Source organism: Lacerta agilis, chromosome 3 (genome assembly GCF_009819535.1).
Source record: "Lacerta agilis isolate rLacAgi1 chromosome 3, rLacAgi1.pri, whole genome shotgun sequence".
In the NCBI taxonomy this organism is placed as follows: domain Eukaryota; kingdom Metazoa; phylum Chordata; class Lepidosauria; order Squamata; family Lacertidae; genus Lacerta; species Lacerta agilis.
The window spans coordinates 64161103-64173441 of NC_046314.1; positions in this window are offsets into that span (position 1 = coordinate 64161103).

The following is a 12339-nucleotide window of genomic DNA, read 5'->3' on the forward strand; positions in this document are numbered from 1 at the left end:
CCTAGAATAATAGTATTGTAAGGGGAAGAAACCTGAAGGTCATCTCCACTAAAGCACCCATGACAGGAATCTCCACTAAAGCACCCATGACAGATGGCCACCCAACCTCTGCTTAAAAACCTCCAAGGAAGGAGAGTCTACAACCTTCCAAGGGATTCTGTTCCACTGTTGAACAGCTCTTACCGTCAGAAAGTTCTTCCTAATGTTTAGTTGGACTCTCCTTTCTTGCAAGTTGAATTCATTGGTTTGGGTCCTACCCTCTGGAGCAGGAGGAAACAAGCATGCTCCCTCCTCCAAGTACCTTTCAGGTACTTTATATTAAGCCTGCCCTATACATATAGCAGAATGAGGTTATAGATTGGACTACACCACTACGTGGTCCTCCTGATATAAGGCCAAATGCCAGGAGTACTACTAAACTCTGAACCTGATTCTTCAAGTGGGAGGGTACTGTCACATCCAAAACAGGTTAAGTGTCAGGGATGAGCTGGACGAGGAGGAGTGGCGGCAAGCCCCCCCTGGCAAGGCTGCACCCACAGAAGAATCTGGGGAAATGGAGGAATTCATACCTGAAGAGGACTGGTGGCGGCACTCCTCAGAAAAGGAAGAATCAGACAGGGAAGTGGAAAGACCTGAATAGGAGGAGGAAGAAGTCAAGCCAGAATCAGGCCTTTGGGAGGAGAGGAACCGGCTGGCCCCCTCCCCTCCTCCCTTCTCAGCTGTAGAACGTAGAGCTGACAGACGTAGGGAACAATTAGAGGCAGCTGCAGCTCGTAAGAGGCGTGGTCGTGAGCCGGCTACTTAAGGAAGGCCAGCTGCTCCATTCGCCAGCACCTGCAACTGCTGTGCTGAAGCGTGTGGTTGTTCTTGCTTGTCCTGTTCCTGACTCCTGGCTTGTTCCTGACTTTGGCTTCTCCTGACCCCGGTACTGATACCTGATCTCGGCTGGTCCCTTTCTCTGTAGAGGCACTTCAACGTGCCAACCTGTTGGCGCCCTAACATAAGTCTCTATTCCAGCATCGGTCTCCCTTCTGACCTGAAGCATCTCACAGAATCATAGAATTGTAGATCTGGAGGGGACCCTGAGGGTCATTTACTCCAACTCCCTGCAATGCAGAAATCTCAGCTAAAGTATCCATGACAGATGGCCATCCAATCTCTACTTTAAAACCTCCAAGGAAGGAGAGTCCACTACCTCTTGTGGGAGTCTGTTCCACTGTTGAGCAGCTCTTACTGTCAGAAAGATTTTCTGTGTCTTTAGTCACTCTTGCCACTCAGTGTTAGTTTTAGACTGGGTGGCTATTAGCATCCTATCTATAAAACTGAAATTAAAGTTAGTTACTTTTCACAAATCAACACAAACTTGATTACAGAGACTTTTGGGCATTCCGATAAATCCCAGAAGGCCCTGTTTTCAAAGCCCATTTCCCATTCTACATTAGCTTCATAATAATGGCCTGCCTTCTCCTGTTCTTATGGGGATTAACATAATATTCAAGCCTAGCCTTTGTTAACACTTGTCAGTTTTGGACCATGAAATGTTAACCTGTCATATGAGGCTTCCACTTCTCTCCTAAGCCCCTTTGTGAGCTCCTAAGCCCCTATGTTAAGGTGCTGCACTCAATATGCCAGCAAGTTTGGAAAACTCAGCAGTGGCCAGAGGATTGGAGAAGATCAGTCTACATCCCAATCCCAAAGAAGGGCAGTGCCAAAGAATGCTCCAACTACCGCACAATTGCACTCATTTCACACGCTAGCAAGGTTATGCTTAAAATTCTACAAGGCAGGCTTAAGCAGTATGTGGACCGAGAACTCCCAGAAGTGCAAGCTGGATTTCGAAGGGGCAGAGGAACCAGAGACCAAATTGCAAACATGCGCTGGATTATGGAGAAAGCCAGAGAGTTCCAGAAAAACATCTACTTCTGCTTCATTGATTATGCAAAAGCATTTGACTGTGTCGACCACAGCAAACTATGGCAAGTTCTTAAAGAAATGGGAGTGCCGGATCACCTCATTTGCCTCCTGAGAAATCTCTATGTGGGACAAGAAGCTACAGTTAGAACTGGATATGGAACAACTGATTGGTTCAAAATTGGGAAAGGAGTACGACAAGGCTGTATATTGTCTCCCTGCTTATTTAACTTATATGCAGAATACATCATGCGAAAGGCTGGACTGGATGAATCCCCAACCGGAATTAAGATTGCCGGAAAAAATATCAACAACCTCAGATATGCTGATGATACTACCTTGATGGCAGAAAGTGAGGAAGAATTGAAGAACCTTTTAATGAGGGTGAAAGAAGAGAGCGCAAAATATGGTCTGAAGCTCAATATCAAAAAAACTAAGATCATGGCCACTGGTCCCATCACCTCCTGGCAAATAGAAGGGGAAGAAATGGAGGCAGTGAGAGATTTCACTTTCTTGGGTTCCATGATCACTGCAGATGGTGACAGCAGTCACGAAATCAGAAGACGCCTGCTTCTTGGGAGGAAAAGCAATGACAAACCTAGACAGCATCTTAAAAAGCAAAGACATCACCTTGCCGACAAAAGTCCGTATAGTTAAAGCTATGGTTTTCCCAGTAGTAATGTACGGAAGTGAGAGCTGGACCATAAAGAAGGCTGATCGCCGTAGAATTGATGCTTTTGAATTATGGTGCTGGAGGAGACTCTTGAGAGTCCCGTGGACTGCAAGAAGATCAAACCTATCCATTCTCAAAGAAATCAGCCCTGAGTACTCACTAGAAGGACAGATCCTGAAGTTGAGGCTCCAGTACTTTGGCCACCTCATGAGAAGAGAAGAATCCCTAGAAAAGACCCTGATGTTGGGAAAGATGGAGGGCACAAGCAGAAGGGGACGACAGAGGATGAGATGGTTGGACAGTGTTCTTGAAGCTACTAACATGAGTTTGGCCAAACTGCGAGAGGCAGTGAAGGATAGGCGTGCCTGGCGTGCTCTGGTCCATGGGGTCACGAAGAGTCGGACACGACTGAACGACTGAACAACAACAAGCCCCTTTGACACTCCATTGCCACTTACATGTCATCAAAAAACAGAAAATGCATCACCCAATAAAGGACAAAAAAAGGAGTACCCTGATTTGCCTAAAATTTGCATGTGCTAATCTATACATATCAATTCAAATTTTAAAATAATTACCATAATTTGGATAGTAATAAATATCCTCATAGTATGGGCACTGTGCCCAAGTCTGGTATACAAATGCTGACTGCTGATGAGCAACTATGATGTAATAGGCATTACTGAAACCTGGTAGGATGATAATCATGACTGAAATGTAGAAATTGAGGGGTACAACCTGCTCAAAAAGAATAGATCAAACTGTGTGTTTATATTTGCATTGTAACCATTGCCTTTAGTTTAGATGCAGACTTCATCTAGTCTAACAATTTGACACATTTCTGAAGAAATGCAAGAGAGGCAGTCCCTGTTCTTGTACAATCTGTGCTAGTCGCTGACCCATGTTACATTTATATTGGTTGTAGAACAGATGTGTCTCTGATATGCAATTGTATGTGAGCTACAGTATAGTGTCAGCTATTGGCTTTCAGGTATTGGTGTTAGGCAAAATAATTATTTTTTAAATAAATGGATATATTTAAATAAATTTAGCAATAAGCAAGAATAAAGAGAAATTAAAGAAACTAAAATTAGACCCACAACAGCTCTTTGAATAAAGGGCCCAAGTGCAGGGGAGCAAAATAAATAGTCTATTCTGCTGTAGGACTTGTAGAGATTAGAGAAATAAGAAATGGCATCTTCTGTGGAATTTAGTAATTGCCATGAGCCCAACAGCTAATAATGAATTAATAATGAATCAGAGGTGCCAACCTGTACTGAAGATTAAGGGGGCCAGTCATGTGTATGATGTGGTGCACGCGACACATGACATCATGTGATGTTTTGGGAGGAGCCAGGGGTGGAGCTGAACGCGGTGGCTGGCAGCTCCTCCTCACTCATGCTTGGCAGCCTTCCATGGCAGGAGGAGGACGAGCTGGTCACTGAAGCCATGCTCAGCTCCATGCTCAGCTTCCTCCACCCCTGACATTAGGGAACGTTGGGGGGGACGACGACGACGACAAAAAACCCTGAGTCGCCTGGAGTTGGCACCTCTGATCTGAATCATGCATAAAGGTAAAGGGACCCCTGACCATCAGGTCCAGTCGTGTCCAACTCTGGGTTTGCAGTGCTCGTCTCGCTCTATAGGCCAAGGGAGCCAGCGTTTGTCCGCAGACAGCTTCCTGGTTATGTGGCAAGCGTGACTAAGCTGCTTCTGGCAAACCAGAGCAGTGCACGGAAACGCCGTCTACCTTCCCGCCGGAGCGGTCCCTATGTATCTACTTGCACTTTGACATGCTTTCGAACTGCTAGGTTGGCAGGAGCTTTGACCGAGCAACAGGAGCTCACCCCATCGCATGGGTTCGGACCGCCAACCTTCTGATCAGCAAGCCCTAGGCTCTGTGGTTTAACACACAGCGCCACCTGAGTCCCTGTGAATCATGCGTAGTGGTCACTCAAAGTTTGTCTTGTCTGCCTCTTATTGGGCCAAAGGCCCAGTTCAGATCACTTCCAATAATAAGAATGCCTCATGGAACTCCTTCAGATAAAACATTTGGTGGCTGACCAGGAAAGAGACCATGGTGGATAGATTGCTGAAAATGTCAACCCCAGCTGTCAAAAGAGTGAATTCCATGTTAGGGATAAAAGGGGAAACGGAAGGAAAATAAAAGCGCAAATATCATAAGGGGGTGTGGACTCCATTTGCCTGTTTCCCACCTGTGATGCTTCATGGAAAGGTTGTTTCTCATCCCTTCAAGTATTATATGAATCGGGTCCTCCATTAAAAGGGGGCACGTGTTGTGGTGTGACCGGCTACCCAACCCAGAGTGTTGGGGGTAATCGAAAATCATGGCCACAATCCCTAATAGGTCGGTCCTGTGTTGCTGGGGTAAAATCTGACCAATCGGGCGTCTTAAAAAGCAGCAATGTGGGACCAATTTAAGCCCATGCGAGGCTGCTGAGCTTCCTCTTTCGGGCCTTACGCATCGGAACATGGACATCTGATCATGAACCACTGTTGCTCGGAGAGTCCATACTGCTGCCCAGTGATTAGTTTCCCTTTTACCTATTCTTTCCCTCAGACCATGTTAATTCCTCTTCTTTCCTTGTTTCCCCCCTTTTTGCCCCAGCATTTGCTTAATTGGGGGATTTCCCCCTGTCCAGAGGGCCTAGCTGCCACCAGCTTTTCTTGGGACTAGTTCGGTGCTGTGTCACAGCGGGGTTGGGGCGGAATTGTTGGGAAAGCCTTGTATTTGGGCCCGTTTTGCTTGCTGTTTTGTGCTAGGCTGCATTGATCCCAGTAGCGCTTTTGAGCGGGAATCGCCATTTTGTTTGGGCGGGTGTTGTCTTTTCTATAAAGACGCTATTTTGACAGCTCTGTAAGTGGTTTTCTGCGCTTGGCTTCATTAATTGCAGCAGCGCTTGTGGGTTGGAATCACTATTTTTCTCTGAAGTGTTGTTTCCCTTAAGGTGGTTATTGAGCCATTTGGTTAGCGGTTTTCTCCGCTAGGCTTTGCAATCGCAGCAGCGCATTTTGGCGGGAACCGCCATTTTGGACCTGTAGCTCGTCTTTCCGTAAGGCCACTATTCAGCCGCCATTTTGTTTGGGTGCGAACTGTGAGTTCTGGTAGGTGCCATTTTGTTTGTTTGCACCCTAAGTTTAAAGTGTTTATTTTAAGGAATTGGCCTTTTCTGCTTGGGCTCATTAGCCATGCCGGGTAAACAAGTGCCAGTTCAAGGCCAGCAGGCAGTGAGGGCCATGAGGAGCACATCTCAGCTTCCCCTTTTTCCTTCTCAGCGAGTTATTCCTCATGATACGCTGGATCATATGTCCGCACTTTTGGCTAGCGTAGGCTCTGATCCAGCAGCTGTTAGCAGGATTAATGCAGAGTTGGATATGCTAACACAGTGTTTTTCAGAGCAGCCCACTTCTCAGCCTGGCCCTTCCGCCACCCCTTCTGCCGCCCCTTCTGCCTTTGAGATTCAAGCCACCTCAGATGCCAACGAGGCTAGTGAGCCGCTGGAGCAGTCAGGGGTGTTATTTTGACAGTTGCAGCAGCAGCAGACGCCTGCAGCGGTTCCAATTGGCCCTGAAGTAGCAAGGAGTAGTGGAGCTGGTGTATCCCAGGCTCCATGGAGGGGAGCATCTGTCTCCCAGTCAACTCTGCCCACAGCTTTAAGTACCCTGCTTCAAATTTTGCAACCGGAAAATAGGCCTTCTACTTCTCAGCAGGGTTCCTCGCAGGGCTGTCTTAAGTACCGTGTTTCTCCTAAAATAAGACACCGTCTTATATATTTTTTTGCTCAAAAAAACACAGTATGGCTTATTTTCAGGGGATGTCTTATTTTAACCGTGTCACATCGGTACGCTGCATAGCCACGCCTCCCCAGGCTGTTTTAATGGGAGGTGCCGCGTCACTATGGCTTATTTTCAGGGTATGGCTTATTTTTGGGGAACGGCTTATATTTCGCAAATGCATAGAAATCCTGCTATGGCTTATTTTATGGCTATGTCTTATTTTAGGAGAAACAGGGTATATCATGCACCTTGGCGCAACGGCAAAGTCGTGCTCCCGCACTCCGCTGGGCAGCCAGAGGGTGCGGTGTGGCCAGCGAAGTCGCGCTCCCGTGCTCCTCCGAGCAGCCGGAGGGCGCGTCATGGCTGGCGGGGATGGCCAACTGGTGCTCCCGCACTCCACTGGGTAGGGCAGAGGCGCCCTCCAGGCCATGGCGCCCTGGTGCATTGCGCCAGTAGGCGCAATGGTTAAGACGCCCCTGGTTCCTCGCTTTCTTCTGTTTCTCCTTCTCTGCAGGTACGCTCACCGCTGGCCATGGAGGCAGTCAGTGTTCAGTCACTGGATGATGATCTGGCGACGCCTGCGGCCCCACCATGCAGAGGAAAAAGGTGCAAGAGCGGCCACTCTCGATGCAAAGCAAAGAAGCACAGGAGTGCTGACTCTTCCTCCTCCACTGGTACGTCATCTGATTCGAGTAATGAGGAGGAGGATGCTTCCCCCAGGCTTTATTGGGGTCACATGGAAGGGTGCATGGGTCTTCCTCGTTGGGCGTGGCTGAGGAGGGCTAATACACATAGGGCCAAATATGGCCTTCCTTTTGAATGTGTGAATGGTGTCCCGGTAAAGGATATCACATTCTCTACCGATTTGGCTAGAGACATAGTTCCGGGTGCACATTTATCTTCCAAGCTCCGTAATAGGATCCTAAATGGCAAATTTGTAGAAATGATTAAGTTACTCCCTCCTAAGGAAGAATCCCAAGTCAGGGATAAGGAGGGTGCCTTTTCCAAGAAGAAGGCTGGCAAGGCTAGCCTTTCGTTTGAGGAATGGTTTGATGCCTTTCAAGTTTTTGCGGGGGTAGTTTCTGCTGCATATATATCCAGAAGAACCAAAGACAAATTTACAGAGTCATAAATGCCTTCTTTATTGAGATTGCCAATTGGGTTTCAACAGTTTTTGTAGCTACTTTCACAAGGAAACCTTGTGAAATGAATTGTTATGTAAGAATGGACATGTAAAGGTTCAAAATCCTACTAAATGTGTTAAACCTCTGGTATTTCCCCCCCTTTCTTGTTCTCTTTTTAATGGATGTGTGGATTGGCAGGGGTGGGGGAGTGTTGGGCTGTGAAACTGATATATTCATTTATGTAGTTTTCCAGCAGAGGGCAATATACTTACACTATATAGATATATTGATCATTCTAAGGAAAAATTGCAGAGTCTGGGACACAATTTGTTGTTGTTGTTGTTAAAAGATATGACAATATTATTTTGGTTTTATTTTCTGCAACAGATGGTTAACTTACTCTCTGCCACCTGATCTAGAGATGTGTGAAATCCCACTCCTGATAAATTTTGCCACACTTATTCACATGATTTACCTTTCCTGGAAATTCTTCACATCAAAGGCAAAATTTATTTACCTCAACTGTTAATTGAAGACATGTTTTAAATGGCAATACAGTGGTACCTCGGGTTACATATGCTTCAGATTACATACGCTTCAGGTTACAGATTCCACTACCCCCAGAAATAACGCTTCAGGTTAAGGACTTTGCTTCAGGATAAGAACAGAAATCGTGCTTTGGCGGTGCAGCGGCAGCGGGAGGCCTCATTAGCTAAAGTGGTGCTTCAGATTAAGAACAGTTTTAGGTTAAGAACGGACCTCTGGAATGAAATAAGTACGTTACCAGAGGTACCACTGTATTGTTCTTCTAACTGAAAGGCTTGTTCAGCAGAACAGTCTACTTTCTTATGGAATACAAAATTGATGTGTTTGGGGAATGTCACTGTGCAATTGGACACATTCTCAAAAGGAGGACTGATTTTTATTTATTTCATATTTTATGTATTTCATACAATTTATTTACCACTTGATTACAGAAAAGGCCACAAAGCATTTTTTAAATTGCTTTAAAAAAAGATTAGTCTTTACAAAACAAATGAAGGCAAATTTTCTACTTCTTTAAGGGCACAGATACATTCAAAATAATAAAGATTATGAATACAGACGTTTGTGAACACACAGGCCTTATTTTCTTAATCAATGTGAAAACTGACCACTAAAGCTATGCAAAATTGCAGTATGATAAATCTTGTACTCTGTTTGTTCTATCTCAGTCAGCAGACTTGAACACACTTCAAAAGTCCATTTGATTTAGGACTTATGGCTCAGTCAACATGCATAGGATTGCATTGTATATGAGAAGTACAAGCTCCAGTGATAGCTCCAGTGATGCACAAAATAAAGCTTTTATCCTCCTACACATTTTAGTAGAGATGTTGTATTTTTTCCGTTGGAATAGATGGCCCTCAGGGTCCGTTCCAACTCTACAATTATATGATTCCGTGAAATATTCACCCCATTTTACTTCTTTTGTTTTAGATGATAATAGCATTTTCCGTTTCCGTTTATCGCAACAGCAGCTGCGAATGCCATAGTAACCTCAGCTTGGCCAGCCTTACCTTCCAAAGGCAAGATTCCTTGGAGCAGGCCAACTCCTTCCCAAGGAAATCAAGTTTCCGAGCCTCAACGTTTCATCCCTTCTTGCAGAGCCCCCCGCTGGCAAATCCATGTCATTTTTGTGGAAGTGTATTTTCCCTTTCTTAGTGAGGGTCTTTCCCACAAAATTACTAGGGCTTCAACAGAAGCAGGTATAATGAATTCCCCAAGGGCCTCTGGAAATGAACTAGATATAGCCAATCTCTGGGGTGGACCATCCTAATTGTTCCCCCAGGTCTGCAGTGAGGAAACACCTCTCCACATCCAATCCAACCCCTTTTCACACCCTTGGCACAAAAGACTTCTTAACCTATGCACTGAATTCTAACAGCTTATTTTAAAGGCTGGATGGTGTTTTGGGGGAACCTTTGGGGCCTGGAAGCAAAGGCAAAGATTTTATTTTTTTAAAAAAAGGAAGGAAAGAGTGATGCAATAATTTTCTTCTGAACTTTGCAATCTAAGGATTTTTTAAATAATACAGCACTGATGAAATACGGTACATAACTTCCAGACATACATACATACATAATAAGGCACAATGGCTGCTTATATTTCTATTGATAGCACTTTATTTCAATTTCTTTAAAGCTACAATAGCAAAGTGCTTATTTCTCCATGCACACATAGAAATTGTTCAGGGGCAGTAGTTTTCCTTTATCTCCTTATAGGTGCAGGAAGCATTGCAGCAGTCTTTTCCAATGTTCTCACTCACGCCTTCTGCAGGAGAATGAGAGATCTATATTTAAAATACAGTATTCTGTATGAAAGCTGAAGTAACTTTCTCGTACATGCATCTTTCAAGCCTTGTATACAATTGTCCATAACTATGGGGCTTCCTGCAAGTAGAGAAGTAGTCCTTCTCAAGCCTACTAGTCACCGCTAGCAGGACTTGATCCTATCATTCCTATTTTCCTTGCCTTACAAGTCAGCATACAGGGGGGTGCAGAGCAAGTGACCAATAAGCCAGATTTCAGACATATGCAGGATGCTATCCTTAACCCATTCTGTCACCCATGGAGGTAACTTTCACAACTGGTGTAAACATGAATAGATTTTCCCCTCCTGTGAGACAAGATTGACTCAGGGGAGCCATGATCCTGTGGATTTAGGCAAAGCTCAGGCTATGTGAATCGAGGATCTTGGCAAGGTGAATGAAAAGAGCTGATATTTTGGAAATGTGGTGACATTTAGGGTTGATCCTGAACTTATTTACTCCAACTGAGTTCAGTGTGGGGCTTCCGTAAAAGTAAGTGTGCCTAGATTCTCAACTTTAGAATCAAGCAGTTTGTTTGTAGCCATTTGTGAGTTTTATTTGAATTTTAGTGTTTTGCTTATTTTAAATGAGATCTGACCAGCTCTTTGGGGGGGGGGTTATGCATTGATACTTGGTCATTGTTCTGAAATAACTGATGAATGAATTTGGGGTATAGCTTATTTGCTCCCCAAACTTTCCTTTGTAAAGTTTGAGGTTGACTATTCTTCAGTTATTCTCTGCCTACTGAAAGCTTGCTAGCTAAGTAAATTCTTCTTTACCATGAAGAGCTCAAAGTCACTGAGAACTTATTCAAATGAAATAAGAAGCTAATCCATGAAATAAAAGCTAATCAGAAATAAAAGGTAATAAAACAAGAAACAAGAAACAAGAAAAAAGAAATAAAGTTGAGTTTGGTAAAGCATTCATAAGCAATTATCTGTAGTAGATGACAGAAAACATACCTGCGCATACGTACGTAACCATATCCTGAAAATGAGCTCCACATTCCTTGAAACGCTCATCATCAGGAACACCATCAGAATGAGAAAGGATTAGTAGGAGAGGAAGAATAATGGTCCAGAGAGTCATGGCAGATTTGACCTGTAGGAAAGGAGAGAGAAGTCAGATGTGAGTAAAATAAGACTGAGCCTTGATTTAATTCTTCTGAATCTCATATGCCTTAAGGATAGTCTGTCTGTCTGTTAAAGGCATTTTTAACTCAAAGACAGTGACATGCCCAAGGTCATCAGGTGAGCTTGCCTGTGATGTTTGCACTATGGCTTCCCATGTTCAGATCCAGTCCTCAGTGCACTACATTGTCAATGTCTGATCTGGTCTGCCTAGCTTTCTTCAGTGAATCCCCAGCCAGGCCCTCAACCTAATTTGGCATCAATGGGCTAAAAGGGTAGAGCACTCCTGCACTATCAGAGTGATTTTCATCCCCAACAAGCAGTTGGGTTGGGCAGAAAGGTTTTCGCCTTTTTGCCAAATCTCAGCACCACAATGGAGACAGAGATCACCCTTTCCTTTTTCATCAGTTGATTGACCTGCTGACTTGGGAGAGGTGTTGTTTATCAGCTACACCACAGAATCCGATACACGAGATGAAATCAGACTTCTATCTGAGACAGCATGAAGAGAAGGATTCCAAGCTGCCCCAAGAAAAGTGATCTGAAAATGTAACCACACTGTCTCCTGTCCATATTTACAACCCAAGGTTGAGTGCAAATGGCACAGGTTGGCTTAAACCACACCTCCTTGGCACCATCCTGGCCAGCATTTTTGCAGGTCAAGTTCACTCATGAACAATGAGAAGTACCACAGTGGTGCTAAACAGCAAAAGTAACAACAAAACCACTGCACATCGGCTGAAATAATAATGACAATAATATAATAATGCCAAAGATACTGTAATGAAAATTCAAACAATTGTTGAATTTTCATTACAGTATCTTTGGCATTATTATTATTTTTGTCAATATTATTTCAGCCGATGTACACTAGTTCACTCATGGCCTGCTCTGATGTTATCTGGGAGCCACAGGAGGAACTGCAAGACAACTTCCTCCTGTTTTAATGGGGCAATAGCAGGAACATTCATTCCTGCTAGGGCACATTGTTCTAAAGGCTTCTTATCACAAACCAAGAAGCCTTTGGGGTAGTGGTGGGGTCACTATGTGTTCTGTTTTTCAGATGACAGCCTGAAGTTCATAGAATAATAGTATTGTAAGGGGAAGAAACCTGAAGGTCACCTAGTCCAACTCCCTGCAATGCAGGAATCTCCATTAAAGCACCCATGACAGATGGCCATCCAACCTCTGCTTAAAAACCTCCAAGGAAGGAGAGTCTACAACCTTCCAAGGGATTCTGTTCCACTGTTGAACAGCTCTTACCATCAGAAAGTTCTTCCTAATGTACTACTAGACTCTGAACCTGATTCTTCAAGTGGGAGGGTACTGTCACATCCAAAACAGCTTAATTCC